Source organism: Thalassophryne amazonica, chromosome 1 (genome assembly GCF_902500255.1).
Source record: "Thalassophryne amazonica chromosome 1, fThaAma1.1, whole genome shotgun sequence".
NCBI lineage: Eukaryota > Metazoa > Chordata > Actinopteri > Batrachoidiformes > Batrachoididae > Thalassophryne > Thalassophryne amazonica.
In genome coordinates this window covers 73,103,676-73,130,249 of record NC_047103.1, presented here as the reverse complement: position 1 = coordinate 73,130,249, position 26,574 = coordinate 73,103,676, and the positions used below count along the sequence as shown (strand labels likewise).

The 26,574-nt window shown below is 48.4% G+C and overlaps 1 pseudogene; it reads left to right on the top strand.

Annotated features, from left to right (window-relative positions):
- Positions 1-26,574, top strand: part of LOC117511783 — a 130,893-nt pseudogene that overhangs the window by 15,780 nt on the left and 88,539 nt on the right.

Here is a 26,574-nt window from a genome sequence, read left to right as displayed (position 1 = left end):
GGAGCTGAGTTTAATTGTGTTCACGTGACAGAAAACTGAGTCGCCGTGGCGCGCAGTGAAATGTGACGCCGCGTTACAAGCCGTCTCACAACTTGACAGTTTCCGTGTCACTTCGTAATAACGCGTGACAGTTTGGGTTCCAAGAACCATCACAGGAACCATCACAGGAACCACTACGAATGCTGTCATGTTCTATTAAGGATCATTACTCATCAAGACGGATCAATACGCTCAGTTGCAACCTCCACGACGTGAGACGAAATGAGGGTGGTGTGTGACATTTGTGGAAGATTTTTTGACAGGCAAAAACATGCTCCACGAATATCAAGAATATCACGCACCAACACGCACTATTAAGAAACATATTCAGATGTGTTAAGTCACGTCAAGAATGTCAGGAATGTGTCACGAATGACAGAAAAATGACATTTGTAACGTGTCTTGCTTATGTGTAAACACACCTTAAGGCAATACTTGACCCGTGACAATAACAGGGAATAATTAAGGAGATGATAGAATAACATGGACAAGAAACCAAAACACCAAAACATGACCCATGACATATACAACTGCAATAGTACTTGTAAAGAGTGAGTTTCAGTGCCAAAATTATGCGGTTTGAATTCTCATGAGAATATGAACCAAACTGTCTGGGGGTGTTGGGTGTGGCAAGAGAAACTGTCTGCACAGGTCTGAGTTATTCTGTCTTCCAGCATCACCTAACATGACTTGTTCTGTTATTACTCATCTTAGGAACATTTGAATTGCTCTTTAATTACCACGAAGACCTGAAAAAAGGTCAGGACAATAAAGTGTGTAACTTGAGATACAAATGTAGAAGTAAAAGTAAGTTCCATCAACGTCTCTCCTTTTCCCCCCACTTGTTTTACGCCGGGTCCCTTTCTGACGCAACTCCAAGCAAACGAAGAAATGCTAAAAACCACAACTGTATTATTCTGCCATTTTATAGGCAGCTCACAGCTGCCACAGGCAATATCTGTAAGTGATTTACTGTTTGCAGCACTTTGTGCAAATAACAAAACAATTCTAACATAGAACGCTTGCAATACACTGTAAGACTGAACAGATGATACAAAACATTATGACTGTAAATAGTTTGAATAGTTAAAGATATTTTACTGCAGTTTGAGGATTATAATATTGCGTTTGAAGATTTTGATTATGAAAACTCCTAAAAAGGGGTCATGTTGTGCAAAACTAGGCTTTATATACAGTATCTTTTAACAGTTTAATATGGTTAGAGGGTAATATATAAATATCATCAAAGGCAAACCATTCTATAACTGACCATGTAGGGATTCTCTTGATGTGAGCAAATTTTAGTCTTGAAACAACTTGTGTTAGTTTATGGTGTCATAAGTCACAGAGGTCTGTAGTTGAACTCCTATTTGTTCTGTGAAACACACCTGTTGTGTTGTGAAAGTGTAGGTACACGGACCCACAACAGGGGGCGCAATGAACGGACAATGGAGGAAGGTGAATAACAAGGTTTACTATTGTGAAACGAGCACAATGAATACAGCAATCACAATTTGGGGTCGAATCCGCTGGTGTCGTGTGGGCAGGCTCGAAGGTAGGAGACGTCCGTCTCAGTCGAACCGAAACCACCCAGATCTCCTCTGCCACCGAACCCTGGAAATACTGGAACCGCCAAGTCCCGAAGTCCCAGGTGGCCACTGCCTCCGCTCGTCGGATCCGGTACTGCTGGCGGGAGAGAGCAACAACACAGGCGTGGATGCGACAGCACCCAGTAACGGAGAGGGGAGAAGCCGCCTCCACCTCTAGTCACAATATGGCAGGCAGGTGAGTACTTATCCAAGCAATTTAGCTTTCAGTAATCAGCAGTCCTGAAAAGGTTTAACAAGTCTTTTAATCAGAATATAAATGCAGAGTACGTTACCTCAGTCTAAAGGCGATATCTCGGCACTGAGGTGGAGACGCCGTCCTCCTGATATACCTCTGTGCTGAGTGGAACAGCTGTGTCCAGTGATGGGTGACAGCTGTCACCCAGGCTGCTCCCATAAGGCGGCAGCGCCCTCTGGTGCCTGGAGCCCGCACTCCAGGCAGGGCGCCCTCTGGTGGTGGTGGGCCAGCAGTACCTCCTCTTCAGCGGCCCACACAACAGGACCCCCCCCTCAACGGGCGCCTCCTGGCGCACGGCCGGGCTTGTCCGGATGGCGACGGTAGAAGTCGGCCAGGAGGGCCGGGTCCAGGATGAAGCCCTTCTTCACCCAGGAGCGCTCCTCGGGACCGTACCCCTCCCAGTCCACCAGATATTGAAAACCCCGGCCCATCCGACGGACATCAAGGAGCCGGCGTACAGTCCAAGCCGGTTCTCCGTCGATGATCCGGGCAGGAGGCGGCGCCGGACCCGGGGTGCAGAGGGGTGAGGTGTGAAGGGGCTTGATCCGGGAAACATGAAAAACTGGATGGATCCGCAGTGAGGCCGGAAGCTGGAGCCTCACTGCGGCGGGGTTGATGACCTTGAGGATCTTGTAAGGTCCGATGTACCGTTCTTGAAGTTTCGGTGAGTCTACCTGCAGAGGAATGTCCTTGGTGGACAACCAGACCTCCTGCCCAGGACGATACTTGGGGGCCGGGGCCCGCCGCCGGTCTGCATGTTTCTTCGCCCTCGTCCGGGCCTTCAACAGGGCAGAGCGGGCGGCACGCCATACCCGACGGCACTTCCGTAGGTGGGCCTGGACCGAGGGCACACCGACCTCTCCCTCAACCACTGGAAACAAGGGGGGCTGATACCCCAAGCACACCTCAAACGGGGAGAGGCCGGTGGCTGATGACACTTGGCTGTTGTGGGCGTACTCGATCCAGGCCAGGTGGGTACTCCAGGCCGTCGGGTGCGCGGCTGTCACACAGCGAAGTGTCTGCTCCAGTTCCTGATTCGCCCGCTCTGCCTGCCCGTTGGTCTGGGGGTGGTACCCAGACGAGAGGCTGACCGTGGCCCCCAGTTCCCGGCAAAAGCTCCTCCAGACGTGCGAGGTGAACTGGGGACCGCGATCGGAGACGATGTCTGATGGTATGCCATGCAGACGGACGACGTGGTGGACCAGGAGGTCTGCTGTCTCCTGGGCCGTTGGGAGCTTCGGGAGGGCCACGAAGTGGGCCGCCTTGGAGAAACGGTCCACTATCGTGAAGACGACGGTGTGTCCCTGGGATGGCGGGAGACCCGTGACAAAGTCCAGGCCGATGTGGGACCAGGGGCGATGAGGCAAGGGCAGTGGCTGTAGCTGCCCTGAGGTCTTTCTGTGGTCGGCCTTGCCCCTGGCGCAGGTGGTACAGGCCTGGACGTAGTCCCGGACGTCGGCCTCCAGGGATGCCCACCAGAAGCGTTGCCGGACGACTGTCACGGTCCTTCGCACCCCAGGGTGACAGGAGAGTTTAGAACCGTGACAGAAGTCCAGGACTGCAGCCCTAGCCTCTGGTGGGACGTATAGTCTGTCCTTTGGTCCGTTTCCGGGGTCCGGGTCACGGGTCAGGGCCTCCCGGACGGTCTTCTCCACGTCCCAGGTGAGGGCGGCCACGATAGCGGACTCCGGGATGATGGGATCCGGGGGATCCGACGGTTCCGTTTTGACTTCGTCTTCATGCACCCGGGACAATGCATCCGATCTTTGATTCTTGGTCCCGGGACGGTAGGTAATCCGGAAGTCAAAACGGCCAAAGAACAGTGACCAGCGGGCTTGCCTGGGGTTCAGCCGCTTGGCGGTCCTGATGTACTCCAGGTTCCGATGGTCAGTGAAAACCGTGAATGGCACGGCTGTTCCCTCCAACAGATGTCTCCACTCTTCGAGGGCCTCTTTCACAGCAAGGAGTTCCCGATTGCCGACGTCATAGTTCCGTTCAGCGGGGGTCAACCTGCGGGAAAAATAGGCACACGGGTGAAGGACCTTATCGGTCTTCCCGCTCTGGGAGAGCACCGCTCCTATCCCTGAGTCCGAGGCATCCACTTCAACCACTAACTGGCGGCTAGGATCGGGCTGCACCAGAACTGGTGCAGACGAAAAGCGCTGTTTCAACTCCTTGAACGCGGCTTCGCACCGATCCGACCAGGTGAAGGGGACTTTTGGTGAGGTCAGGGCTGTCAGGGGGCTAACTACCTGACTGTAGCCCTTAATGAACCTCCTGTAGAAATTAGCAAAGCCGAGGAACTGTTGCAGCTTCCTACGGCTTGTGGGTTGGGGCCAATCTCTCACCGCCGCAACCTTGGCCGGATCAGGGGCGACGGAGTTAGAGGAGATGATAAACCCCAGGAAGGACAAAGAAGTGCGGTGGAATTCACACTTCTCGCCCTTCACAAACAGGCGGTTCTCCAACAACCGCTGCAGGACCTGACGGACATGCCGGACATGAGTCTCAGGATCCGGGGAAAAGATGAGTATATCGTCTAGATACACGAAGACGAACCGGTGCAGGAAGTCCCGCAAGACATCGTTTACCAACGCTTGGAAAGTCGCGGGAGCATTAGTGAGACCGAACGGCATGACCAGGTACTCAAAATGACCTAAGGGGGTGTTAAATGCCGTCTTCCATTCGTCTCCCTTCCGGATCCGAACCAAATGATACGCATTCCTAAGATCCAGCTTGGTGAAGATTTTGGCTCCATGCAAGGGGGTGAACACTGAATCCAACAAGGGCAACGGGTATCGGTTGCGAACCGTGATTTCGTTCAACCCCCTGTAATCAATGCATGGACGAAGCCCGCCATCTTTTTACCCACAAAAAAGAAACCTGCACCCATCGGAGAGGTGGAATTCCGGATCAACCCGGCAGCTAATGAGTCCCGGATGTAGGTCTCCATTGATTCACGCTCCGGCCGTGAGAGGTTGTACAGCCTACTGGACGGGAACTCACTGCCTGGAACCAAATCAATGGCACAATCATACGGGCAGTGGGGAGGAAGCGTGAGAGCCAGATCCTTGCTGAACACGTCAGCGAGGTCATGGTACTCCGCCGGCACCGCCTTCAGATTGGGCGGGACTCGGACCTCCTCCTTAGCTTGGGAGCCGGGAGGAACCGAGGAACCTAGACACTCCCGATGGCAGGTTTCGCTCCACTGAACCACTACCCCGGACGGCCAATCGATCCGGGGATTGTGCTTTAGCATCCAGGGAAAACCCAAAACCACACGGGAGGTGGCCTGAGTCACAAAGAACTCGATCACCTCCCGGTGGTTACCTGACACCACCAGAGTTACTGGAGGTGTCTTATGCGTGATTGGTGGGAGTAGGGAGCCATCTAGCGCCCGAACCTGCACAGGCGAGGTAAGAGCCACCAGAGGGAGCCCTATCTCCCTGGCCCATCTACTGTCAAGCAGATTCCCCTCAGAGCCCGTGTCCACCAGTGCTGGGGCCTTCAGGGTTGAATCCTCAAACAGGATCGTGACTGGGAGTCGTGTAGCAATGTGGGTGTGTCCCACGTGAATGTTTTGGCCCACCCCTGGCACAGTCTCTAGGGGCGGGCGTTTGGCGTTTGACCACTCGGGGCAGTCTCTCACATGGTGCTCTATTGAACCACAAACAAGACACGCTCCGTGGGTCCATCTCCTCTGTGCATCTGGTGCCCTAAATGTTGCCCTACTCGTGTCCCTAGCTTCGTCAGTAGGGGGAGCTGTGACCCCACGGAGCGCAGGGGCTGTGGAGCGTGGGGAAGGCGGAGCTCGATCGGAACCGGAAGGGAGAGGGACGACGCGTGCCTGGCCATGCCCTTCGCCTCGTTCCCGGCGGCGTCCTTCTAACCGGTTGTCAAGTCGTATGACCAGATCGATGAGCCCGTCTAAGTCCCGCGGTTCGTCCTTCGCCACCAGGTGCTCTTTTAGGACCAATGACAGTCCGTTTACAAAGGTGGCGCGGAGGGCAGTGCTATTCCAGCCGGATCTCGCCGCCGCGATGCGGAAGGCGACTGCATAGGCAGCTGCGCTCCGACGCCCCTGTCTCATTGACAGTAGCGCGGTTGAAGCGGACTCTCCTCTGTTGGGATGGTCGAACACCGTTCTGAGCTCCCGTACAAACCCAACGTATGTATGAAGGAGCCGTGAGTTCTGCTCCCAGAGCGCTGTAGCCCAAGCGCGTGCCTCCCCGCGAAGCAGATTTATTACATAAGCTACTTTGCTAGCATCAGTCGCGTACATCACGGGACGCTGTGCGAAGACGAGCGAACACTGCATCAGAAAATCCGCGCACGTCTCCACACAGCCTCCGTACGGTTCTGGAGGGCTTATGTATGCTTCTGGGGACGGAGGAAGGGACCGTTGAACGACCAGTGGAACGTCACTTTCACGCGCAGGGTCCTCGGGAGGGAGAGCCGCAGCGGCGCCCGGAGGGCGCGCCTCCACTTGTGCGGCGAGAGCCTCCACCCTGCGGTTTAGGAGAACGTGCTGCTCGGTCATTAAATCGATCCGAGAGGTGAAAGCGGTGAGGATCCGCTGCAACTCACCGATTACCCCTCCCGAAGCCGCCGACGCGCCTTGGTCTTCCATTGGCCGTTCAACAGCCGGTTGACGCCCCTCGGGGTCCATGACGCTGGCCGAGATATCCTGTTGTGAAAGTGTAGGTACACGGACCCACAACAGGGGGCGCAATGAACGGACAATGGAGGAAGGTGAATAACAAGGTTTACTATTGTGAAACGAGCACAATGAATACAACAATCACAATTTGGGGTCGAATCCGCTGGTGTCGTGTGGGCAGGCTCGAAGGTAGGAGACGTCCGTCTCAGTCGAACCGAAACCACCCAGATCTCCTCTGCCACCGAACCCTGGAAATACTGGAACCGCCAAGTCCCGAAGTCCCAGGTGGCCACTGCCTCCGCTCGTCGGATCCGGTACTGCTGGCGGGAGAGAGCAACAACACAGGCGTGGATGCGACAGCACCCAGTAACGGAGAGGGGAGAAGCCGCCTCCACCTCTAGTCACAATATGGCAGGCAGGTGAGTACTTATCCAAGCAATTTAGCTTTCAGTAATCAGCAGTCCTGAAAAGGTTTAACAAGTCTTTTAATCAGAATATAAATGCAGAGTACGTTACCTCAGTCTAAAGGCGATATCTCGGCACTGAGGTGGAGACGCCGTCCTCCTGATATACCTCTGTGCTGAGTGGAACAGCTGTGTCCAGTGATGGGTGACAGCTGTCACCCAGGCTGCTCCCATAAGGCGGCAGCGCCCTCTGGTGCCTGGAGCCCGCACTCCAGGCAGGGCGCCCTCTGGTGGTGGTGGGCCAGCAGTACCTCCTCTTCAGCGGCCCACACAACATGTTGAGCAGGTTGGATCTCTGTGATACACGCCCACACTATTTAGGAGAAACTGAGTGGGAGGCCCAAGGTATGGAGAGGAGCAGCTCCTTTCTATTTACGTAACGCACTAAAGGACAGACAGCTTGTTTAATAGACGTGAATAAAATAAAGATTTATTACTCTCACCGCACACAGATTCAGGTCTGACAGCTAAGTCCAGGACATCATTGAAAGCCTGGATCTTAGCGTTAATCCATGCTCGCACTCTTTTTAGTCTTCAGTCATCTTCTCCAGTGCTGCCATCAAGGCAACCAATTTCACAAAGATCACAGCGCTGTCTGAAAAGTAAAGGTGAGCGAATCTTTCCTCACTGACAAGGCACCCATGTTAGACTCCTTGATTTTACTCAACAATAAGTGAAAACAAGTACTGAAAAGAGTCGGGGGGCAGAACACATGCCTGATGAATGACAGACTACAGTAAGAAGGAATCAGAGCACTCACAGAGGCTGTGGTATAGGCCTGCTATGGTGTCCTGCAATTTCTTGTAGAATTCCACAAATACTCAGGATGTCAAACAAAGCAGCCCAATCAACCAAACAATATACTTTATGAAGGGCCCCTTCACACATAACACGACACTAGGCGAAAGACGCAGAAACCGGAAGAAAATCTGCAAAGAATAAATGAAATGGGGAATGATGAAACATTCCACCTGCTGGCAGGAGGGATGCATGGACGGACAGGTGTGCACGAAACTGTCGCCGCGGTATCGTGCATGCTCATGTTCACGCGTGCGAACACAGTGGGCCTCATGCATCAATGTTGCGCACTTGTGGCGTAAATTTACGGCGTAAACTTGAAATACACCAAAGTCGCCGTGACATGCATCAAGCAGTGCGCACCTGCCCATTTCTGGCGTACGCCTGACGTGATCTTGATAAATGTAAACGATCGTAATTATAATAAACACGTGCATAAATATTCAGACTCCGCTTCAGACACACCCTCATTTTACGACATGGAAGCCAGGAAGACGGCAATGAAAAAGAACTCCACCAATCACGACGCGTGCCAATAGAGCATCAAAAGCGGCTGTCGTATCAATTGGTTTTGTAGTATATAATCAATAAAGTGTTACAGTGGTCCCTCATTAATCGCTGGAGTTACGTTCTAAAAAATATCCCGTAATACACGAAACCGCGACGTAGTCAGCGTTATTTTTTACAATTATTATAAACGTTTCAAAGCTGTAAAACCCCTCACTACACAGTTTATACACTTTCTCAATCAGGCATGAACATTTTCTCACTTTTCTCTTGTGTGTAAACACTCTCAATGTTCAAACCTTAGTAGGAAAATAATACCAAACTGTTTCAGGCCCAAATACTTGTTTGAGAAATAAAAATAGAACGTTTTCCTATAAATAATTATGATGGCATTTAGAACTAACGATTTAAGTTTAACGATCAACGAACGAGGTCGGACACATAAGAAATTATTAATAGTGACTCACCAGTATTTCACAGATCGGGCCTCTGTGTCCTGGCGCTGCGCCTTTTCCCACTCACATCTCGCTGCAGCAGGTGTCACAGTTAAGAGTAGTTAAGAGTAATTGATGGCGCTCTTTTCTCTTCTGGGCAACAAGATTCTTATAAACAGATACACAGAACACAGAACACTGTAAAAAAAAGGCACGCAAAATTGGACTAAATACTCCACGAGACTCCGAGGCCACGACAGGTGAACGGCGTTATAGCGAGGGACCACTGTATTCTCTTTTCACATGTCAATAATTCTTGACATGTGGATATTTGCTCGCTCAATTAATAAGACACGCCTAATCTGTCAGATTTCTTTATTTTTTAAAAGTATTTCTGTATTTATTTTATTGTGACAACCGAATGGAGACGACAAAACCTGGTTGCAGCACGGGCTAATTAAGGGAATGATGAAACTACAGTTGTTATTATCAATTTCATTGTCTACAACGATCACACCACATGAAGTTAAGCTCAGCGCTGCTCTGGCTCCAGGCTCGAAGTCTGGAGAAAAGGGCGAGCAGCGCTTTCCTTCCTGTCAGCGCTGTAGCCACGGATCGTGCTCCATAACAATCCCGCAACAGTGGGATTTGTATTGATTATTATGTAGTATAATCAGGAAAGTGTTATTTATGTAACATATGCATTGATTTGTATAATGGCACTGTTTATCATGTTGATCATCTTCATTTTTATGTGGATTCCAGCGCTGGTTCATTTTGGTGTATAATTTATGCCACCTCTCGACCTGGTGTATATTTTCAGCGCAGCGTACGCCAACAACCACATTGATAAATGCCAAGTAGCGCAGCCGTTTTGGCGTACACCCCATATACGCTCAAATATCGCCGTACACAACGTTGATACATGAGGCCCATTGTGAGCACGTGGAAAGCCGCGCACACAGCAGCGGAGCAAAAAAATTTAAGAACACCACAATTTACAATACTTAATTCCTGTTATAAAGAACGGACTTAGCCTCCACCAAGACATACACCATGAAGTAATGAAATGACACGGATTACTGTTCTCCCTTTTATGTTTTACATGAATTACCTGATGCACAGAGAGACTGTGTTTCAGAGAGACTGTGTTATTTAAGAAGTGGACATAAACTGTTGTGACGCTCTTCCGAACTTTACACGGCTGTATATGTCTCTTTTATTTCTGTTTAGCACTCTTTTGGTTGTTAAGTGTATCTACTCTGAATCTTATTTAACTACAGTCCTGTTGTGAATCGCTAGCGGTTAGCTTTCACTAGCTAGCTCAACCCCCCCACCCCCCCGCCGTTACTTTTATAGCTGGTTTTTACGTGTTTAATACTTCTGTTAGTTTTTCAGAGTAACTGCTGTGAATCTTAGGTAATTATTTTACTCCTGTGTAAATCTTAGGAGTGGTTAGCAATTTCGCTAGCGGTTAGTTTGCATTAGCTAGTTTGACCCCCCCCCTGTTTCTTTAATACTTCTGTTAGTTTTTTAGTGTAACTGATGTGAATTTTAGCTTAGTACTTTACTCTTGTGTTAATCTTAGGAGTAGTTTACTCTTAGGAGGGCTTTTTTAATTACTGTTCCTACAAGTCTAATACTTTTGCAACTTTTTCCACTGTAACTGCTGGGAATTTTAACTCATTTATTTACGTCTGTGTGAATCCTGTGTGAGCCTTAGGAGTGATTAGCTTATTCATTATTGGTTAGCTCATGCTTGCTTGGCTATACTCTTGAATTTCCTAGTGCACAAAGTACACTACTTTACATCCTCTGTAAATCCTGCGTGATGTTGGAAGATAGGGTGGCTCTCTTAGAGAGCCAGGTCCGTAAGTTAGAGCAGCTTCTTAGCTCAGTTGAGTTAGATGCTACTGGCACTCCAGATGAGGTTAGTGTTGGGCTGGCTAGCATGCCCATTAGCATCAGCCTAGAAACGCCGGCTGTGGAGGACAGCTTTCGGACTGTGGCTAGAAGGAGGAAGCCCTGTAGGGCTTGGTGCCCGGTTGTGGTACCCTGTTCACACTCGCCACTGCGAACTGTGAACTGGTTCTCCCCCTTGTATTTGCCTGATGTGAATACTCTGAGCCCAAAAGTGACTTCCGCTCCTGTCTCCAGGCCGAAACGCCGGACTTTAGTGATAGGGGATTTTATCACCCGCAAAGTCAGGTTACAGATGCCAGCTGACATTAAATGTATTCCTGGGGCCAGAGCTCCCGACATTGCATCCCATCTTTGGGTGCCCACCAGCATATACATTTAGTCATGTCCCTCATGATGTGAAGCAAGGCGGGGGTGTTGCTCTTATTTATAAATCTAGGTTTAGCTTATTAGTTACACAAATATAACTCATTTGAGCATCTGATTCCCTGCTCTGCTCACGATATTACGCATTGCCATTGTCAGAAGAAGAAAAATCAGCTGTATTACTTTGTCACTGTATATAGGCCCCCCTGGCCCATATTCTGAATTCTTAGATGAATTTGGTGCGTTCATCTCTAAAACCTTCAAAAGTATTTGAAGGGCTCTATAAATGTCACATTAATTTATTTGTATCATTTATAATACAAAAATACACAATAAAACTTTCTACAATTACCTTCCTTAAACTCAAACTGAGAGAACACTTTTACAACTTGATATAAAGTAATGGAATGGTTGGTATAATAACTGTAAATAATCAGTTTTCTTCAGACAGATCAGGGGATGGACCCATTAACATTTCCAGTCACTGAATAGGTCTTGAACTTTACCAATGCCTAGAGCAAGCACACGGGTGACAGTGGTAAGGAAAAACTCCCTCTGACAATAATGAGGAAGAAACCTCAGGCAGACCAGAGTCAGAGGGGTGAGCTACTGCTTAGGCTGTTCTAATAATGACAATGTTTTACAAAGCTGAAGAAACAGAAAATGGAAAAGCAAAGAACATAATATAAAGAAGATGAGAAGTCCACACAGGCATCAGCACCACAGGCAGGGGTCATCCAGCATTCTTCACGGCGTCAGTGTTGGGAAAGGGTCGTAACACGGACCCGCAACAGGGGGCGCAAATGAACGGACAATGGATAAGACAAAGAGTAACAATTTAATGTTGTGAATCGCACAACTAAATACAGATACAGATAATGCCAATTGTACACAAGGTGACGTGCGGGCAGGCTCGAAGATAGGAGACCTCTGGCGATCGGAGAGCCGGGACCCACACAGCTTCCACCACCAACGGCCTGAAGAACACCGGAGCCGCCAAGTCCTGAGTCCCCAGGTGGTCACCGTCTTCGGTTGCAGACCCTGGTACTGCTGGCAGAAGATGACAAAACAGTTATGGTGAGTGTGTATCCACACACCCAGTAATCCTTGGAACTAGTTCCTTCGGGAGGGAGAACCTCCACCTCCAGATACGTTATCACTCGTGCAGCTCCTGTTTGTCTTCCTTCTGGATGGAGTGAGAGACGAAGACCGTCGTCCTCTCACTATCCGCTAATCCAGTCTTCCACAGACTTCACAGGTACGCGGCTGCACATAGATCACAGTTTAGATACACTGAATAACAACAGCAGAGAAGAATTACCTTCGACAGTAGTTGATTTCTCGGCGAGGAGGTGGAGTAATGATCCGGCTTTTGTAGAGGTGGTGGTGATTGGTGACAGCTGGCCTCCCGGACGGTCTTCTCCACGTCCCATGTGAGGGTGGCCACGACAGTGGACTCGGGAACGATGGTCTCGATGGGGTCTGACAACTCGGCCTTGGCTTCCTCTTCGTGCACCCGGGACAGTGCGTCGGATCGTTGGTTTTTAGTCCCGGGACGGTAGGTGATCTGGAAGTCAAAGCGTCCAAAGAACAGGGACCAGCGGGCTTGCCTGGGGTTCAGCCGCTTGGCGGTCCGGATGTACTCCAGGTTCCGATGGTCCGTGAAAACCATGAAAGGCACCGTAGCTCCCTCCAACAGGTGTCTCCACTCTTCAAGAGCCTCCTTAACCGCGAGGAGTTCCCGATTGCCCACGTCATAGTTGCGTTCTGCGGGGGTCAACCTGCGGGAAAAGTAGGCACATGGATGGAGAACCTTGTTGGACTCCCCACTCTGGGACAGAACGGCTCCTATCCCTGAGTCAGAGGCATCCACCTCCACTATGAACTGGCGAGTAGGATCAGGCTGCACCAGAACTGGTGCAGACGAAAACCGGCGTTTCAACTCCCTAAACGCGGCTTTGCACCGATCCGACCAAGTGAAGGGGACTTTAGTGGAGGTCAGGGCAGTCAGGGGGCTAACAACCTGACTGTAACCTTTAATGAACCTCCGATAGAAATTTGCAAAGCCGAGGAACTGTTGCAGCTTCCTACGGCTTGTTGGTTGGGGCCAATCTCTCACCGCCGCAACCTTGGCCGGATCCGGGGCGATGGAGTTGGAGGAGATGATGAACCCCAGGAAGGACAAAGAAGTGCGGTGGAACTCACACTTCTCGCCTTTCACAAACAACCGGTTTTCTAGTAACCGCTGCAGGACCTGACGTACATGCTGGACATGACACTCAGGGTCCGGAGAAAAGATGAGTATGTCATCCAGATATACGAAGACAAACCGGTGCAGGAAGTCCCGCAAGACGTCATTAACCAATGCTTGGAACGTCACGGGGGCATTAGTGAGGCCGAATGGCATGACCAGGTACTCAAAATGACCTAACGGGGTGTTAAATGCCGTCTTCCATTCGTCTCCCTTCCGGATCCGAACCAGGTGGTACGCATTCCTAAGATCAAGTTTGGTGAACATTTTGGCTCCATGCAGGGGCGTGAACACCGAATCCAACAGGGGCAACGGGTATCGATTGCGAACCGTAATCTCGTTCAGCCCTCTGTAGTCAATGCATGGACGGAGTCCGCCGTCTTTTTTACCCACAAAAAAGAAACCCGCACCCATCGGGGAGGTGGAGTTCCGAATCAACCCAGCGGCTAAGGAGTCCCGGATGTAGGTCTCCATCGATTCGCGTTCCGGACGTGAGAGGTTGTACAATCTACTGGACGGGTACTCAGCGCCCGGAATCAAATCGATGGCACAATCGTACGGTCGGTGCGGGGGAAGAGTGAGTGCCAGATCTTTGCTGAAGACGTCAGCAAGATCGTGGTACACCTCGGGCACCGCCGTCAGATTGGGGGGGACTTTGACCTCCTCTTTAGCTGTAATTCAGGGTGGAACCGAGGATCCAAGACACTCCCGGTGGCAGGTTTTGCTCCACTGCGTCACCACCCCAGACGGCCAATCAATCCGGGGATTGTGCTTCGCCATCCATGGAAATCCCAGAATCACTCGGGAGGTAGAAGGTGTTACATAAAACACAATCTCCTCCCTGTGATTCCCAGACACAACCAAGGTTACTGGCTGTGTCTGATGTGTAATTAACAGGAGTAGAGTGCCATCTAGTGCTCGTACCTTCAATGGTGAAGGCAGGGCCACCAGAGGAAGCCCTACTGCCCTGGCCTATCTGCTGTCCAGCAGATTCCCTTCTGACCCCGTGTCTACCAGTGCTGGGGCGTGAAGGGTTAAATCCCCACTCAGGATTGTTACTGGGATTCGTGCTGATTTATGGGTTTTCCCTGTGTAAATATTATGGCCCACCCTTAACCCAGTTCCTAAGGATGGGCGTTGGAGTTTGATCGTTTGGGGCAGTCTTTTAACATGTGCTCACAAGAGCATCAGAAAAAACACTCTCCGCGGGCCAGCCTCCTTTGTCTAATATTTGATTTTAATTTGGCCCTGCTCATGTCCATAGCTTCGTCAGCAGGGGGAGCTGTTGCCACACGGAGCCCTCTGGCAGTGGAACGTAGGGAAGAGGACACCCTTTCGGACCCGGAGGAGAGAGGGACGGCTTGTGCCCGACCACGCCCCCCGGCCTGCTCCCGACGGTGTTCATTCAACCGGTTGTCTAAATGTATAACCAAACTGACAAGCCCATCGAAGTCTTGCGGTTCGTCCTTAGCCAGTAAATGCTCCTTCAGTACTGGAGACAGTCCGCTTATGAAGGCGGCGCGGAGCGCAACATTATTCCAGCCAGACCTCGCAGCCGCGATGCGGAAGTCGACTGCATAATCAGCTGCGCTTTGGCGCCCCTGTCTCATTGACAGCAGCACGCTCGAGGCGGTCTCGCCTCTGTTGGGATGATCAAACACCTGTTTGAATTCCCGTACAAACCCAGTGTATGACGTCAGGAGCCACAAATTCTGTTCCCAAAGCGCCGTAGCCCAAGCGCGTGCCTCACCTCGAAGCAAATTAATCACATAAGCCACCCGGCTGGCATCTGATGCATACATAACTGGACGCTGTGCAAAAACGAGCGAACACTGCATTAAGAAGTCTGTGCACGTTTCGACACAACCTCCGTACGGTTCTGGAGGGCTTATGTAAGCTTCAGTGGACGGTGGGGGGGTTTGTTGAACGACCAGTGGAACGTCTGTCTGTGGCCCAGAGCCAGCAGGAGGAGTCACTGCAGCAGTGCTCGAGTTGCACGCTTCCACTCTGGCGGTGAGAGCCTCCACCCTCCGATTGAGGACTGCATTCTGCTCGGTTACCAGATTTAACTGAGCGGTGAAAGCGGTAAGGATTTGCTGCAGATCACTTACCACGCCTCCTGCTGATGCCTGCGCTCCTTGTTCTCCCATTGGCTGTTCAAGCTGTGGTTGACGCCCCTCGGGATCCATGACGAATGGCTGAGAAATCCTGTTGGGAAAGGGTCGTAACACGGACCCGCAACAGGGGGCACAAATGAACGGACAATGGATAAGACAAAGAGTAACAATTTAATGTTGTGAATCGCACAACTAAATACAGATACAGATAATGCCAATTGTACACAAGGTGACGTGCGGGCAGGCTCGAAGATAGGAGACCTCTGGCGATCGGAGAGCCGGGACCCACACAGCTTCCACCACCAACGGCCTGAAGAACACCAGAGCCGCCAAGTCCTGAGTCCCCAGGTGGTCACCGTCTTCGGTTGCAGACCCTGGTACTGCTGGCAGAAGATGACAAAACAGTTATGGTGAGTGTGTATCCACACACCCAGTAATCCTTGGAACTAGTTCCTTCGGGAGGGAGAACCTCCACCTCCAGATACGTTATCACTCATGCAGCTCCTGTTTGTCTTCCTTCTGGATGGAGTGAGAGACGAAGACCGTCGTCCTCTCACTATCCGCTAATCCAGTCTTCCACAGACTTCACAGGTACGCGGCTGCACACAGATCACAGTTTAGATACACTGAATAACAACAGCAGAGAAGAATTACCTTCGACGGTAGTTGATTTCTCGGCGAGGAGGTGGAGTAATGATCCGGCTTTTGTAGAGGTGGTGGTGATTGGTGACAGCTGGTGTAAACGAGTGACAGCTGTCACTCTCTGTCTCGGCGCCCTCTCATGCTTGAAGCCCGCACTCCAAGCAGGGCGCCGACTGGTGGTGGTGGGCCAGCAGTACCTCCTCTTCAGCGGCCCACACAACAGTCAGTGGGCCTGTGAAACACAGACTGCAGCATGCACCACCCGCCTCTGGCCTTCCACCTCACAGTCCGTCTGGGCCCTATTGTTTGTACCTCGGATAGAGAGAAAAAGAGCAGAATCAGTCAGCTGGGGGAAAAAAATACACCTAAAAGATTGTGTGATCACTGAAATGTCACAGTCTTCTTGCATATTGTTGGTACTAATGGAAAGGAAATCTTCTGAACAAATTTGTTGTTGAACTATTTAAGATAATCAATTTTATTTTAATCTTGACATAATTCTCACAATTACAAATTTTTCTCCAAAGATTACAATTAAATTACAATTACAATGATCTATTTTGGTTAAAATTACAGATTACATTAGATTACATAAAAAATGTAATGATTATAATCGATTACCCCATGTCGGTAATAAATATAATATTTTAGCAGCTTGAACCACAATGTCAGTATGTAGATGTGGGTTTTCCTTGGTGGGGGAGTTCAACTTCACACGGTGTACAAGCAAATCTTTACTTGTTAAAATGGGAAAAAGTTATTGCTGTTGTATTTTCATATAAAGACTAAACTTATGTGTGGAAAGCACATCTCAACAGAACAGGTTTTGTGTCGAGTTTTATTTGGGGTGGGTTTTCCATGGTGGGGCAACTCAGCTCTACACGGCTGAGATGTAAAAGTCCATCGGAGAAGGAAATGCGCATGCGCGCAGTAAAGCGAGGCACGTAAACTCAACGGGGGGACGTGTGAAAGTCTGGGTAGACAGAACTGTGCATGCGCAGTTGTGTGATGGATGGCCTCTCGACAGGGATGGTGTCTCTTTGGAACACTGGCTCTCAGAATGGCTGCACACCCTATGTAGCTGTGGTGATAATTCCCACTCCACCCTGAGCAAAATATAGACTTTCTTTTGTCTCCAGTGTTTCTCACCCCAAACACAGTTTCACATCAGGACTTTATTTTCTTCACCTATATGCCCATTTAGTTCTGCATTATCTCATCCCCTGGGACTCCAGGAATCCTCTTTCTCCATTTCTACACAGCCAGCATGAAATGTTTAAGCACTCACAACTTTAACTATCTCTCCCCCCCCCCATGTTTCATGGACATCATCAGTTTGAGGACTGCTTGAAGTTCACAACACTATTTACAAGGTCGAGCTTCACAGTGATGCTCATACTGTGATTTGATAGAATCTTCATCTGAGAGCTTGTACTCTTTGTCCATTTCAGACCTTGCTTCCCTTCCACTTTGTTTATTGTAAGCACAACATAGCTGCCTACTACCACGTGCTGGGTAATCGGGAGAGTCGGGAGTGTTCCCGGTGGGCTGGTCCAACTTGGGGCCGTTGTGAGGGGGTGTTAATATATACATACATATATGACCACCACTAACTGTTAGGCTACACAGCAAGACACTTGGGCTGCTGTATCTTAAAGAGAAGACATTAAGTGTTATAAATGTCTTACAATCATGAAAATTCACAAGAAAATAACTTAAGACTGCTTCTTTTGCAACGCTGTTATCTTTTCCAAAGCCTAAGGCAGGGACATACCATTACACGTTTAACACCCCTATGCATTCATTACAGTTAGTTCAGTCCAATCAGGCACTGTGCACTCAGATGGGACTTGCGCTACTAGCAAGTATAGGAGGAGTGGCCAGTGAGTGAAAAGATGGACAGAAAAAAGCCAGATGGAGCTGAAAAAGCTAGATTAAGAAAAAGAAAAGCTTTGGAGGAAGATGCTGCCAAGTGTGCAAAGCTCACAGATATTTTTTCAAGAAGACAGAGTGAAGAGGGAAATGGTAAATAGGGTCGGGCATAACAGGCTACGTGCCCGTTGATGCCAGGATGTCAGCCGTATCAACATTTGTAGTATAGTACCACCTCTTCCAGCTACTTACAGACTTCACTGACTTAAGCTGGGCAGACACTGTACGATATTTTCAATTGTACTTGGCTCCAGCTCAAACTGTGCGACAAAACCGCAGGGTTTAAAAGTTCAGAGCGCACAATTCATGTTCTCACACTGTACGGCCCGATGCTCTGATGCGATCTGACTGTTCACATTGTACGTTCAAAAATCACACGTTGGGGTCGCATTTCTTTTTTTATAAATATTTATTTCATGCCTATCAGCGCACACAGTGAGTGAAATCAGGTGGGGGGAGAATGAACGTATGCGCGCGCGCACACACAGCAGACAGCAACATGATTCATGAGAGGACGGTAAAAAAGAAAACATAAACATTCATAACAGGTGTTGCTACTTACACTGTTGTATAAATAAACTATATTTCATACGGAGTCTTACAGCTGCGCAAGGTGTAGCAACTTATTCCCTCATCTGTTGTAAATCCTGTTGTGTGTGTGTGTGTGTGTGTGTGTGTGTGTGCGCGCGCATATACGTTCAGTCTCCCCCCATAGGCATGAACTTTAATATTATATTAGGTTATTGCGAGGGAACGCAATTAAAAAAAAACATAAGACTTTACATGAGATCACTGTTTCCTCTCTCCGGTGTTTGCACATGCACAGTGCACGACGTAATCAGCGCGTAGACGCTTGTAGCACTGCTTCAACAGCACGGAACCCTCACGAGTCACGACGGCCGACCAAAATAACGAACAGGTTTGATTTTCATCCGACCATATGATTCCCCATCGGGAGGTGGTCGTGAGATGTTAAACGCAGCTCTTTACTCCACGTAGACTGCACGACGCAGGATGCACGATTAAGCTGAAACTCTGCGCGATCCAAAAAATTCTCGCACAAGTGAAAAATCGGCTGAAAAAGGGCCAAAAATCGCACATTGTAAACCCAGGTGGTGTACTGGTGAGTTAACAATACCGTTCTTCTTTTAACTAACTAACTTTTACTTTCTATTATAAGCCACCCAATTTTCACAGTCAGTCAGCACATAAATGCTGGATTTAAATGCCACAGCAGAACTCTTATTATCTCTGTGCGCTGGCGGTTTGTGGGCCGGTTGGATATGAAACTCCCAGGCTGAAAAATGTTCCCAGCATGCCCCTGGCTGCCTATCTTCTTTACATGACATGCACAATCTCTCTCTCTCTTTACCTACATAAGAGGCTCCCACCTTCAGAGTCATCTTGTTCTTGTTTTCCTTTCTTTTCTTTTCTTGGCACTTTCTTACTTCTTAACATTTTACAAACAGTAGCACAGTTTTAATCATCATCTTTCTTGCAAACTGTAGCTATTGTCAGGAGGAAAGCAGGATCAGACTCTAGTTCACAAGGATTTTCAAATGAACAGAGGTGTCAAATCCGGCTTCAGAAAGTAAAAACCCTCCAATGTCTTGCTTCTTCTACCTGTGCACCTAAAACAGGTGATCTCAATAATTAGCTCATCCACCTGCCTGAAGAGCTGAACTAATTATAATCAGCTGGTTTATTAGGAAAATGGAACAAATATGTGGCTGGACTTTTACTTTCTGAAGCTGGATTTGACACCTCTGCAAATGAATGGTGATTTCTTTTCAAATACAATGAAGACAGTTCAGGATGAAGCAGTGATTATAGCTGGAGGGAGACAGCCCTGATGAAAATCCAATGCTACAAGAGGACAAGATGGACAAAGGTGGTGAGACTGGAAGGGGAAAGTTGAAAACAAACAGGCAGGACAAGGCATGAACATGAAGAGAAAGGTTGAAGGGTAGGAAACAACAGCTTCAGAAGGCAGAATCCCAACAGACAACTACAATAAGGAACTGACAAACACTGATCTGTGTGCTGATGACAAAATGACAGGTCCATGATGTTTGCACTTGCAGGTCCTTCGCTTAAAGAAGGCAGAGCAACCAAAGCCTGAAGAGGAACAATGTCAGCAGTTGGAGGAGCAGCAGCAGAAGTCTGAGGAACAGGAGCAGGAGCAGCAGCAGTCGGAGCAGCAGCAGCAGCAGTCGGACTGGCGGCAGCAGCAGCAGTCGCAGATACGGCAGCAGATAGAGACTCGGATGCAAATAAAGACACAGATACAACAGAGGAGTAGGCTGCCAGGCTACCTGACAAAGGTGATTACTGCATCCATAGAAACAAATGATTAATCATTAGACTTGTTAGCTCTTCCACTAGAAGAGTGAAGATGGTGTTTCTGCAGTTATTTGTACTATATTTCCTTCAGTTCAATTCACTTTATTTATAGAACACCAAATCACAGCAAAACACAGGTAAGGCTGAACCTTACCAACCCCCTGAGCAAGTACATACATGACAGTGGGAAGGAAAAACTCCTTCTGGTGTTCTTGAGGAAGAATCCTCAAGCAGACCGGACTCAGAGGGGTGGCCCACTCCTTAGGTCCTTCTAACAGTTACAAAGTTTAAGGCAGTTACAAATGATGGTGCAGGTCTTCCTTGCTCAAATCAAATTTTCTTTTGTCTTCCGATTTGGAAATACCACGCTTAATGTGAAGCTGAAAACTGCAAGCTTCACATTAAACACTTTTTGAAAATATTCACATATTGTGAACAGGCATACATCGTATGTGTGACACAGCCGTTGGCACACCTTGATGACTTCAGCACTTTCCCAGCCAGTTTTCTTGAGACAAGTCAGGCCATGGTTGTCTGCCTGAGTGATTGCCATCTAATAGCAAAAGTGTTACTGTAGTGTGGTGGGTGTGGCTACACGCAGCACCAATGAATGCTCCAAGTCTTGACCTGGCATAGATATATGAACATTTCCAAATAACTTAATACGCCTTGGGGTTCATTTACACCAATCAATAAGAAATACAAACAGTGTGGTACTGTATGTTAAATCTACTGGAGTAGGTGGTTTTCAGTTTTCCAAGCAGATGGGAGACTCAAGCCTAGATTTGATCGCTTTTCTTGTATGAAAACCCTTCTCTGTAGGTTGGAGTGGAACAGAAAAGGGTTATTTATATACAACCCCAATTCCAATGAAGTTGGGACGTTGTTTAAAAAGTAAATAAAAACAGAGTACAAAGATTTGCAAATCCTCTTCAACTTATATTCAGCTTGGGACTCCGACGAGAGCGGTCACATCTCCTCCACGCTCCCTTATCTCTGCTCTCTGTTTTAACCTTCAAGTCCCTACTTCACTTTCAGCTGACCCCACTAATTACAGCCCTCTTAACCCCCTGCCACTTAATGTAGATGTAAATTAATATTCAAAGTTTTCACCTAGTTGACAGTAGGGCTGTACACTATGGCCAAATTATCGTATCTCAATATTGTCATATAAATTGTCATGTAAATGTCACTTACGAGGGCTGTCAATAAAGCAACGGTCCTTTTTATTTTTTTCAAAAACTATATGGATTTCATTCATATGTTTTTATGTCAGACATGCTTGAACCCTCGTGCGCATGCGTGAGTTTTTCCACGCCTGTCGGTGACGTCATTCGCCTGTGAGCACTCCTTGTGGGAGGAGTCGTCCACCCCTCGTCGGAATTCCTTTGTCTGAGAAGTTGCTGAGAGACTGGCGCGTTGTTTGATCAAAATTTTTTCTAAACCTGTGAGACACATCGAAGTGGACACGGTTCGAAAAATTAAGCTGGTTTTCAGTGAAAATTTTAACAGCTGATGAGAGATTTTGAGGTGATTCTGTCGCTTTAAGGACTTCCCACGGTGCGAGACGTCGCTCAGCGCTCTCAGCCGCTGTCGTCAGCCTGTTCAAGCTGAAAACCTCCACATTTCAGGCTCTATTGATCCAGGACGTCGTGAGAGAACAGAGAAGTTTCAGAAGAAGTCAGTTTCAGCATTTTATCCGGATATTCCACTGTTAAAGGAGATTTTTTTTAATGAAAGACGTGCGGACGGGTCCGCGCGTTGGGACGCAGCCGACGCGGTGCGGTGGCACAGGAAAAACACCTCCGTGTTGATAACCATTTGTAAAATCCAGGCGGCTTTTGATGGCTTTCAGTGGAGTGAGTATATGAGAAATTGTTTAACAGCAGGACATGTTCCAACTTGTCCTTAAGGCTTTCAACAGAGGTGTTTTTCCTGTGGCGGAGCATCGCGACGCGCGGACCCGTCCGCACGTCTTTCATTAAAAAAATCTCCTTTAACAGTGGAATATCCGGATAAAATGCTGAAACCGACTTCTTCTGAAACTTCTCTGTTCTCTCACGACGTCCTGGATCAATAGAGCCTGAAACGTGGAGGTTTTCAGCTTGAACAGGCTGACGACGGCGGCTGAGAGCGCAGCGCGACGTCTCGCACCGTGGGAAGTTCTTAAAGCGACAGAATCACCTCAAAATCTCTCATCAGCCGTTAACATTTTCACTGAAAACCAGCTTAATTTTTCGAACCGTGTCCACTTCGATGTGTCTCACAGGTTTAGAAAAAATTTTGATCAAACAACGTGCCAGTCTCTCAGCAACTTCTCAGACAAAGGAATTCCGACGAGGGGCTGGACGACTCCTCCCACAAGGAGTACTCACAGGCGAATGACGTCATCGACAGGCGTGGAAAAACTCACGCATGCGCACGAGGGTTCAAGCATGTCTGACGTAAAAACATATGAATGAAATCCATATAGTTTTTGAAAAAAATAAAAAGGACCGTTACTTTATTGACAGCCCTCGTATATACATGCTGCCCATATTCTTGAGCCACTTAGGTGGGTAGGGAGAGTTCCCATGAGATAAAAAAGCTTTTCAGCTTGGGACTCCGACGAGGGCGGTCGCATCTTCTCCACTCTCCCTTATCTCTGTTCTCTGCCTTTGACCTTCAAGTCCCTACTTCACCAGACTGTGAATTCCTCAAATTATATTGGATTCTGGTTCTATTGGACTACTGTTGGATTAACCATGGAATTGATCAGCTGGTCTCTGAACGCTATTGACACCATCTTTTCTACAAGAAGGTCAGGACCGGGGGATCCTACCTGCCCAGATGGAACGTATCCTGCGGGCTATGTTCTCGACTCCTGGGGGTCTTGGCGTATTGCATGCTTGGCACCTTTCTCCATTGAGGATGTCGAGGATTTATTCATATTTGGTCTTATGGTAGCAGGGCTGGCACTTTCTGGCTTATGTGCTGCCCTGATCTATCGGAAAATTGGCAAGATGGTGGCATCAAGAACCACGGCCCTTGCTTGTCCGTCATGATTAACGAGGTGGGCAAGGCATTGCTTTCTCAGACTGCGATAACTCTTGAATTCAGGCGCAAATTGGATGACATCTTGGAGCAGATGTGTGCCTTGCAGATGAAGTTAAAGAGTTCGGAGGCCGGGGAATATTCATAATTGGGAACATTCTTAATTCATAATTGGGATTTGGTTGTTCAAGTGGAACTGTAAAATGTGTTTTTCACTGCTCAAACCACAGCATGGCAGGCTTATTAAGCCTGAAGGACAAATTGCCCGACTGTTTTCCTCCAGAGGAATGTCTTCAGGCCTTGGTGATTATTTGGCTCCTTTCTTTCTTATCTCAACCCACAAAGACAATAAACTGTTTTTCATAAGACTGAAGCATGCCCCACTCCCTCTCCCCACCCTCTCCTACCCCCATCACTCATCCCCCACTCTGGCTTCTGCTCACGTCACCTCCCTTCCCTTCTGTGGGGGCGGCGCAGTTTTAGCTGCTGCTGGTCCCCCCCAATCCCCCCCCCCCCCAAGCTGACGGTGGCGTAACTCAGGGTTGCTGCGCAACCTTCACCCACTTGCCTCAATTCAGATAGCAGACTTCTTCAAATTTAGTGCACATAAACAATGTCAAATGTGTATGTACTGTTCTTAATTCTAATGTGTGCCATTATTACGGTAAACAAGTAATAATTGTGGACTAATTGCTGTCTGAGGTAACTGGAGTGTAAACATAATTTCTCCACTGTGAGATCAATAATGTATATCTCATTCAATTGAACACACCACAAAGACAAGATATTTAATTTTCAAACTGATAGACTTTGTTGTTTTTGTGCAAATATTTGCTCATTTTGAAATGGATGCCTGCAACACATTTCAAAAAGTTGGGACAGGGCAACAGAAGACTGGGAAAGTTGACGAAAACAAGACTGGGTATAAAAGGAGCATCCCCAAAAGGCTCAGCCGTTCACAAGCAAAGATGGGGCGAGGCACTGCATTAAAAACCAACATCATTGTGGAAAGGATCTTACTGCGTGGGCTCAGGAACACTTCAGAAAACCATTGTCAGTTAACACAGTTCTTCACTACATCTACAAGTGCAAATTAAAACTCTACCATGCAAAGCGAAAGCCATACATCAACAACATCCAGAAATGGACAGATACAAAGTGGAAAAGTGTACAATTAGGCCAGTCTGTGGGCATCCTCGAGGCAGCGGCTTGTTTGGGGAGGGTCCTCCTAACATTCAGTGTGTGTGCATCACAATCTTCCCTGTGGAACACAAAAGGCAAAGCCAGTGCAATGTTGCCAACACTAGATGCACTTCATTCACCAAAGGCTATCCGTTACATTATTCTGAGCAAAGCTACAAACACTCACAGGTGAGGCAGGGTCCCTCCCCTGCCGCTGCGAGTAATTAACTTTGCGGCGCTCGTCTCACCTCTCGTCACTCCTCTCTGGCGTCTCTCTTCCCGTACAGCTGTCTCTCACACACACACACACACACACACACACACACACACACACACACACACACACACACACACACACACACACACACACACACACACACACACACACACACACACACACACACACACCAAGACCAGCGAATGCACAGCAAACCATCCCTCGAGCCAAAGACTCTAACTTCACGAGCACCACTACACAAACACATAAAGTGTACTCACAGACATGGCAGGGTTCTCCCCTGCCGCTGCATATGATCTGTGTTGTGGTGCTCCTCCCGGACAGTAATGCAGCTGGACCCAGTGGCGGCGATTTCGGTGTAGCTCCTGTTCTCCAGCCTCTCTACACATAATCTGCTCTCCACGCCTCACACCTCAGGATGCCGCTTCAGCTCAGGATGCCACCCCCTTCTGCCAAACTCCACTGTCTTTTATTTGCCACTTTACACACCATGCTCCAGGTGCGCTGATTGCAGATGATGTCAAATTAAATGAAAATCAGGTGCGTTTGGGGTTGCCATGACAACTGCAGGGGGAGACAAAACTCCAAGATCCAGCAAATAAATCAAAAGAACAAATAAAACAAAACACTCCCCAGGGCTGGATTACAAGTCCACATTTCAAATTGTTTTTGGAAATCATGGAAGTCATGTCCTCCAGACAAAAGAGGAAAAAGACCATCCAGATTGTTACCAGCGCAAAGTTCAAAATCCAGCATCTGTGATGGTACGGGGGTGTGTTAGTGCCCATGGCACGGACAACTTGCATATCTGTGATGGCACCATCAATGCTGAAAGGTGCATACAGGTTTCAACACATGCTGCCATCCAAGCAACGTCTTTTTCAGGGACATCCCTGCTTATTTCAGCAAGACAATGCCAAGCCACATTCTGCACGTGTTACAACAGCGTGGCTTCGTAGTAAAAGAGTGCAGGTACTAGACTGGCCTGCCTGCAGTCCAGACCTGTCACCCATTGAAAATGTGTGGCAGATTATGAAGCGTAAAATACAACAACGGAGACCCCGGAATGTTGAACAATTGAAGTCGTACATCAAGCAACAACAGGAAAGAATTCCACCTACAAAGCTTCAACAATTAGTGTTCTCAGTTCCCAAATGCTTATTGAGTGTTGTTAGAAGGAAAGGTGACATAACACAGTGGTAAACTTACCACTGTCCCAGCTTTTTTGAAACGTGTTGCAGGCATCCATTTCAAAATAAGCAAATATTTGCACAAAAACAATTAAGTTTATCTGTTTGAACATTAAATATCATGTCTTTGTGGTGTATTCAATTGAATATAGGTGGAAGAGGATTTGCAAATCATTGTATTCTGTTTTTATTTACATTTTTCACAACGTCCCAATTTCATTGGAATTGGAGTTGTATATATATCCTGCACGATGCTGGCAGATAGGATGGCTCTTTTAGAGAGCTGTGTCTGTGAGCTAGAACAGCTTCTTAGCTCAGTGGAGTTAGATGTTACGGGCACTCCAGACGAGGTTAGTGTTGTGCTGGCTAGTGTGCCCATTAGCATCAGCCAAGAAATGCCGGCTGTGGATGATGGCTTTCGGACTGTGGTTAGGCAGAGGAAGTCACATAGGGCTTGGTGCCCGGTTGAGGTACCGCTATCACACTCACCACTGTAAACTGGTTTTCTCCCTTGGATATGCCTGTTGTGAGTTCTATGAGCCCATGGGTGACTTCCACTCCTATCTACAGGCTGAAACACTGGGCTTTAGTGATAAGGGATTCTATCACCCGC